Here is an 8,671-nt window from a genome sequence, read left to right as displayed (position 1 = left end):
AACAGGGATAGTGGAATTGAAATTCCTGAAGCATGGATGCCCACGATCAAAAATCACAACAACAGGAGAACGGTTCAACAGCGGACCACTGAGAGAACAGCTACTCGTCGGAACAATGGAACAATAGGAGGATCGAAATGCACCAATCATAGCCGACCTTTGTGATATAAATGATACCGTGCAATCAGTCGACTTCATCGCCTGAAGACGACTAGCAGTAAGCAGTCGAAACGTCGCGATCTACATCTCAAGTGACTACATCGTGTGAGAAACGATAATACACTTTATTAAGAATCTAATCTCAGTTCAATTTTACTCCCCTCCAAGGAGTGCAATTGTATATCAATAAAGGTTACGGTTTCTGATACTGTTGTACAGTTCCAGAAAATATCCCTACTCCCCCACAGAAAGGATTGGAATTTCCAGGAGGATATTTTCTCGTTTTCGGTTGCAACAAAGTATCCAGCTCTATTCAGGATCAGGTCAACTTCATTAACGTTTTCGTCTCGGGTTCGCTGTTGTCCTAAGCTCACTCCCAGACTTAGTACATGTGCAGTAATGTCTAGCTTACATGCCAACAGGGGTACAATCTGCGACCCCGTGCCCTCCAAACTACAGGCAGAATCGGGAGAACTGAACGGGCAACTGAGTCAAAGTAACATTCATATTGCAAACAGAAACATCAGCTGAATTGGATCAGTGTAAAAAATCGACTACAGCTGTCTGCAGATGATAAGATAAGGAATGGAAAATTATCCTTCCTGAAGTGTACTTCTAGCAAAAATCAGAACCGCTCAATACTTCAAAGAGTTTGACAAAATGCTCCGGTGAAGTATACTATGCAAAGCCACTGTACTAATCTGAAAAATTAATGTGTTGCTCTTAGTCATAAATACCTGGAATGTGTCCCAAATTAGTCAAGCGTGAAATATTTCCGGGAAAAACTACAATTATGCGAATTAGGAAATTAGGTTAAGGGCCCATTAACCGATCTTTGCGAGCCGTTGCTAGGGAAAATTTATTCTATGTACCATCATCGTTTTTAGTTAGTTCAGAATTATTTCATGTGTTTTAACTTTCTCATGATCAGTAACACTAGTGATGACGTCATCAGGCCACGCCCATGGTCATGTGACTAGTACAGAAAAAATGCAAAGGCTCCCAGGCAAATTACTTTATCGGGATTTTTTTCATTGATTTAATATTTTAATTTACATCCTCATTACGCTATGCATCGATTTTGTTTCATTTCTAATGGGTCAGATTTTGAGAGCATTTCAAAATATCGAAAAATTCGCAATTTTCTGAAAAAAGCATGATTTCGAAAAAGAAATGCATAGCTATGTTTCCAACGTTGGCTTTAATCAAAATTCGTCGAAAAAGGCTGGATTTAATGAAAAACCGCGTTTCCTTTAGCATTTAAAGAAACCGGAAGTGCGCCCGATATATATCGGAAGTTATCCTATCAGCGCGTGCGCAATTTACACTACCAGCGCACTTCGGTAAGATCAAACAAAGCCACATGGATTTAGTTTTTCTCTTTCTATTGCTCTTGTTTTTCTGTCTTTCTCTTATTTTGTCTTTGCTTGTACTTTTTTTACTTTGCATTTTGTGAAACACAAAGGAAAACATCTAAAATGTGAGCGAATTTGCAAGTTTTTGAGTTGTTATTATTTTCCGCGCTCAGGCTGACGTAGATAACCGGAAGTGAAATTTCACTTCCTTAGCAACGCGCGCGAGCGCGTGCATGAATCGGTTAATGGGCCCTTAAAGTCGTGAGAAAGCTCACGCGACAGGATTTTAATTTGCCAAATGAGAGTTTGCGTATTTTTAAAGACTTTAAGACAGACTAATAAAAAATAGTTTTGATCTGAAAATAAACTGCCGCACTTTAGAGAAAACCAGCTACAAAAATTGCCAAAATTCTTCTTACTCACGATAGCCACGAAGTGATGATATTTGGAAGCGCTCCAAAGTAAGTTATTTTTAACCAAATTCGTTTATATTGGAGACATGAGCTGTTTATAGGCTGGGAAGTATGTACAGCTCGTATAAATGAACAACAACAACAACAACAACTTTATTTACAATTTTTACAGAAATAGATATACAGATTAAGTTAAAAATGCTTGATAATAGCAACAGCGCGAACCCGCAGGTAGCCTGGGCTAATCGAGGCGGGCCACATCTATATTTATATTAAAAAAATAAATAAATAAATAATGGTCTGGTGTAAATGAATAAGGGTAATGCGAAAAACGTAAAATCATTCGTGAAAGTTTACCCAAATTTCCCGTCTCACGTGACCAAAATAGCACTAAAAACTAGGGGGGTGGTCTAAATTCTATGAAATTTATTTCATTTTACTAAAAACACCACCGGTCGTTATCTTATCTGATAGGGAAAAAATGCTTAGAGTTTGGAGGGAATCGGCCGACCTCGATCCGCGGACCCTGCCTGGTCCCTAGTGACAATGTCACTTCCTTAACTTTTTCAAGTCTAGCCAACATTTGAAAAATTGGTGGTGGTTGATAAAGAAGCAGGTCAACCATTTTGGTCCTGTAACGTTTGGTATAAGCGTATCCCTCGTTTTGCAGATGGTCGACGGTCACTAATTTCCCCCCAAAAACTGAACCACTCCTTAATACGAAATCCAGGACACTCCATTCTAAACGTAACAAAGGTAGATAATTACCCAGGCAGTGAGGCCTGGGTTTAAATCTCGGCTCTTTTTTTTTTCCCTGTTCAGTCACAAATCGCCGTCTGGTCTCTAAAGCGCATGCGTCACCTGTGCATGCGTACAGCACATGCAATTTACAGAAGTTGTCATCGTGAAAAGTTAGCACGGATTCACAGGGAGCCCTCACATCCGTTTAGAATATGAATAAAAGATTAACCTACATTTATCGCGCGTGTTTTGTGGCGGTCAAGATCGTCTGAGGAACAAGAGGGGAAAGGTTAGAGAATTTGTTTACGAATGTATCTGTTCGAGTACACTTAAGTAAAACACTCTGAGGAACTTCGTAAAGTATAATAAGTTAAAATTTCGAACTAAACGATATTTTCTCGTTATTTTCTTGTAACAGAGTTATGTGTCTTTACAAGAATGAAACCCATGTAGCGGATCATTGTACATTTAAGCTGAAAGAAACTAGTGTATGTTGACCTCAGCAAAACAGTTCTTGGTTTGCAGTGTCACGCAAGCCATTTAGTGGATAAAGTCGAGAAATTGTGATGTTATAGGAGAATAATAAAGATGACACTTTTCTAATTTTTGAGTCTGTACGTTTTCCCAAACTTCAGATATTCGTCGAAATATTTTGCACAAATTTACAGAGACCAGTATGGAGCCACCATGTTGGTGGACCTACATTGCGGCCGGAAAGTAGTGTAAACTTGGCTATCTAGGCGACTGAATATCTGTACTGAACAAACAAGCATTTACATAAGCACTTTCCCCAATACTTTAACTTCTGGATGCGCTAAAAATCACGAGATAAGTATATGTTTTTTCGGCAAACGCGTTCATAGCTCTGTGTCGCGCACCACCATAACTCTGAAATTCAAAATGTCTCGCTTGCTTGAGAAACGCCAAAAAATCAACAACAACGACAAAGGCTAAGGAAAATAGACTGAAACGTTTATAGGCTGATAAAAAGACCTTGACTCATTTTCACGCCCTAAAGGCCTGCAAGCGAGTAATAAGCTATTAATCGATTTCTAGAAATGCAGTCAAAGGCAGAATAGCTTGAGCACATCTTTTCGATTGAATTTCCTACGACTTTAAATGCAGAACATTTAGCTCAATTGCAATATAGCTAGTGCTTCTCATTATAACGACTGCAAAGCGTCTGGTTAAAAAACACCTGCGTTATTGATCAACAAGAGTGGAATTCTATACCAATTCTCCGACATGTAAGAAAGGACTTCAAATAAGTTTTGAGCAGAAGAAAATATACATGTCAGCTTAGTGAAACAATTCAGGATAACCATAACCCGCGTGACTACTCGGGTTCTGCTGTTTCCCGTTAAATTCTTGATCCAGGCCTTAAAGGGCTTTAGAGGGAATAGTTTGACTGTTTGCATGACATTCCCAATCCGTATCGTTGTAGTTGCATAGGAACTCTACGGTTTCGGGAATGTCATGCAAGGCAACCAAAAACACTCTCGGTCTTCCTGAGCTTTTTAATGCTGCTAAGGGTCTCCAATTTGCGTGATTTCGAGAGTGGTTGATCAGTGCCCTCCAAGTCGGCCCGGTTTCTTTGTTGCCTTGGTAGGGATCGACCCTAAAAACAAAATAGAAAACAAATAATGCGCATTATTAAATCGTGGATATATGTATTTCAGGCGTGGCTATAGGGTTAATCAGAAGCGATATGTTTCTGGTTTAATTAGTTTTGACTCATAGACAAGTTGATCAAACTCGTTTCATTTTTCAAGTTACCATTAATTATATTAAGGGTCGCGATAGTTGTTGAGATAGCTCTGTTAATGAAACGCCTTTTGAAGATCTTAAGTTAAAATTTGGCACTGCTTGAAAGAGTTTTGATTGTCCCATTGTTTCCTTGCATGAAGTGTTCTTGTATGATACCAGGAGCCATAATCGGGGACGGAGACCGTAAGCGCGCGCTGTTTCTAGTGTTGGGGTATATGGGACATTTTTTCTAGTTTTAGAACAAATTGCGCCATCATGTGTGGCACACGCGCGTACATGCTGCGTGGATTTTTGCGGATACAGCGCGGGGAAATGGCGTCCGAAATTCCCGAAATGTTTGATGCTTTTGGCCCACAATTATCAATGCATTCTTGTCTGTTGGAATTTTGCTTCAGTATTTTCTTCGTAAGCTGCCCTAGTTTGAGTGAAGTAAGACAGTGCCGAATTTAGTTATGTCCCGCTTTATATCGCTGACCAGGTTGTGTTCCGCTGCTTCTCAGTTTACAAGAGCTCCACATTACTCTACTCTAAGTTTCACATATGTTGAAGATTAACAGCTTTTCCATAACACAGCAAAAAACCAGTTGGATATATTTGGATATAGCACCGTTTCAGGACTTCAAATTTTCCCTCCTCTTGCCACACTCTTGCGAGGATTTCGCCAGAGTCTATCTCGACCGAAAGGTAAGACAAAGTAATTGCAAGTTTGAGTTTCGCCTGAATTGTAAGCAACGCTTGATGCGTTATCAAGGCCCAATAAGTGACAATAAAGTTTATGTCTGTAGATGCTGCTCAGTTTTGTTTGTGTAAAAATCCAATAAATTGTCTGTTGTCGATGAATAAGAGCGCCCGCCGATGCGTGTCTCGGTACAGTCAGTAAAACATAACAAATTGGACTTCCCCACTTTCGTGTGAAAACGTACATCGAACTCATATAATATCTCTAGCTTTTAGATATTTTTAAGTTTGATAAATTTTTGAGAACATATTAAAAGCTTAGCTGAAAATATATGAATACAGCAGAAATAATCAGCAAAGTTACGATGACGCTTTCCGTCTTTAATCAACTCGAAAAACGATTTCGATTTCGTTGGTTGAGTTATCAAAACTCCTTGTCCATTTTATTTTCGCAGTGTAAAATTTCACTATGTTAAAGGAATACACATGATTTTAGTAGCCTTTTGGCGTTGGTGAAAATTGTTGTAGCATCTCAGCGAAAAAGACAACGAAAGAAATCTTTGTCAAGATTTGTTGACAATCGAAAACACCGACTCGGATTTGAAGGTGCACACGCTGCACTATGCAAATGAGCTACTTATGTACGCGTCAGACTTTCCTTTAAAAAACTTTTGCAAACTCGCCAAACAAACAGGCAATGAGAAACTATCAAAAACAGGGTTTGGTTATGATTAAACATTGTTTGGGAAACTCTCAAATTAACTCGATACCAGAGTAAAGAGTTTTCTTTCATAACTTTTCTTTACAGAACAAACGCAAAAGCTTACGCGTTCAACTAGCGCGAGCACATATTATTATTCATTCACAGCGCGAAATTGAAGTCTTGTTTTCGACCCTGAAAAACTCACCTTTACCATTAGCTCAGAGAATAAAACTACATATAAAAGCCCTGGTTCTTATTCCCTGCCTTATTCCCTGCCATCGCTGTGAAAAATCTGCAAGAGAATCTCGTAACTCTCACCATTTGATCAGGCAACGTGACAGCATCCACGCGAGAGCCCCCGACATGTGCGTGGATCCGCGCGGATATATGACGTCAGGATGGCGCAATTTGTTCTAAAAATAGAAAAATTGTCCCATATCATAGGTGCGCGCGGATCCCAAGACTTACGGTCTCCGTCCCCGATTATGGCTCCTGATGATACGCCATTAGAATTGACATTAGATTACGTCCAGTGAGTACTTTTAGTGTAAAACGCAAAAATGTAAATGTAAATGTAAATGTAGGATCGAACAAACCTGTTAAAAAATGGTAACCACCTAAAGGTGTATCCGATTGCAACTTCCAGGCCGCTTATATTTCGTGACTGGAGTAACGCAACGTGACTGGAGTAACGCCCATGAATGTCAGTATTCGGTTCAAAAACTTGGCTTGTATATTCTCGCATTAATTCTACGGAACAGAGAGCGGCTTTGAATTATTATTATTATTATCAGGAGCCATAATCGGGGACGGAGACCGTAAGTCTCGGGATTCGCGCGCACCTATGATATGGGACAATTTTTCTATTTTTAGAACAAATTGCGCCATCCTGACGTCATATATCCGCGCGGATTCACGCACGTGTCTGGGGCTCTCGCGTGGATGTTGTCACGTTGAGTGATCAAATGGTGAGAGTTGAGAGATTCTTTTGCGTATTTTTCACAGCGATGGCAGGGAATAAGGCAGGGAATACGAACCAGGGCGCTTATATGTAGTTTTACGCTCTGAGCTAACGGAAAAGGTGGGTTTTTCAGGGTCGAAAACAAGACTTCAATCTCGCGCTGGGGATGAATAATAAGATCTGCTCGCGCTAGTTGTAAGCTCACGCGTATGCTTAAGAATATAGCAAGAAAACTCTCTACTCTGGTATCGAGTTAATTTGTGAGTTTCTCAGACAATGTTTGATCATAACCAAAATCTGTTTTGATGGTTTCTTATTGTCTCTGCTTGTTTGGTGAGTTTGCAAAGGTTTTTGAAAGGAAAGTCTGACGCGTACAATTAGTTCATTTGCATAGTGCAGCTCGTGCACTTTCAAGTCCGAGTCGTTGTTTTCAATTGTCAACAAATCTTGACAAAGATTTCTTTCGTTATCTTTTGTGCTGAGATGCTGCAACAAATTTCACGAATGTAAAAAAGGCTACTAACATCATGTGTGTTTCTTCAACATAAGCATAGTGAAGTTTTACACTGCGGAAATGAAAATACACAAGGAGTTTTGATAACTCGATCAACAAAATCGAAATCGTTATTCCAAGTTGATTAAAGAAAGCGTCATCGTAACTTTGCTGATTGTTTCTGCTCTATTCACATATTTTCAGCTTAGCTTTTAATATGTTCTGAAACATTTATCAATCTTAAACATATTTAAAAACTATAGAGCTATTGTTTGAGTTCGATGTACGCTTTCACACGAAAGTGCGGCGAAAATACAATTTGTCATGTTTACTGACTGTACAAAACACGCATCGGCGGGCGCTCTCATTCATCGACAACAGAGAATTTACTGGATTTTTACACGAATAAAACTGAGCAGTATCTACGGACGTAAAGTTATTAAGCCTCGATGAAACATCAAGCGTTGCTTACAATTCAAGCCAAACTCAAACTAGCAATTATTGTGTTTTACTTTTCGGTCGCGATAGACTGACAAATTCCTCGCAAGCGTGTGGCAAGAGGAGCTATGAAACTATGAAGTCCTGGAGCTCTGCTATATCTAAATATATCCAGCTAGTTTTTTGCTGTGTAATGGAAAAGCTGTTAATCTTCAACATATGTGAAATTTAAAGTGGAGTAATGTACAGCTCATGTAAAAGAAGCATCAGTCGGAACACAACTTGGTCAGCGATATATATAAGCTTACAGCGGAACATACCTAAATTCGACACTGTCTTACTTCACTCAAACTGGAGCAGCTTACGACGAAAATACTTAAGCAAAATTCCAACAGACGTAAGCGCGTTGAGTTGTGGGGCAAAAACATGAAACATTTCGGGAATTTCGGACGCCATTTTCCCCGTGCGACATCCGCAAAAATCCTCGCAGCATGTACGCGCGTGTGCCGCAGGTGATGGCGCAATTTGTTCTAAAAATAGAATTTTTGTCCCATATCATGGGGACAACCCCAATACTTGAAATGGCGCGCGCTTACGGTCTCCGTCCCCGATTATGGCTCCTGGTTATACTAGCAATCTGCACAACGTGCAGGAAGCAACACAGTGAAGACGTGACTCAAAAAACGGACTGGCTGTACCCCAAGGAACCTGAAGACAAGACATCCCATCAAAGGTATGTAGCGAGTGCAATCCGTTTTGAAAAAGAAAGAGTGAAAAATCACTTTTACTGTCACATTTGTTAATAGCGTAACGTGACTTGACAAATGTATTTGCTTTCACATTTTCATAGATCTGCCAAAGAGGCTGCCATGGAAACCATCGGCCTCCTCGTCACCTCGACCCCATTCCGTGAGCCTCCAACTCCTCAGAATATCGCCTCGACTCCATGCTGGACTCCGGGAA

The 8,671-nt window shown here is 40.0% G+C and overlaps 1 pseudogene; it reads left to right on the top strand.

Moving 5' to 3' along the window:
- Positions 1–7,586: 7,586 nt before the first annotated feature.
- LOC149106032 (uncharacterized) overlaps positions 7,587–8,671 on the top strand; it is a 4,184-nt pseudogene continuing 3,099 nt past the window's right edge.

This window comes from Orbicella faveolata, unplaced genomic scaffold (genome assembly GCF_042242905.1).
Source record: "Orbicella faveolata isolate gen_17 unplaced genomic scaffold, um_ofav_v1 contig_3, whole genome shotgun sequence".
Lineage (NCBI taxonomy): Eukaryota > Metazoa > Cnidaria > Anthozoa > Scleractinia > Merulinidae > Orbicella > Orbicella faveolata.
The sequence above is the reverse complement of the archived record's forward strand: the minus strand, read 5'-3'. Positions and strand labels throughout refer to the sequence as shown.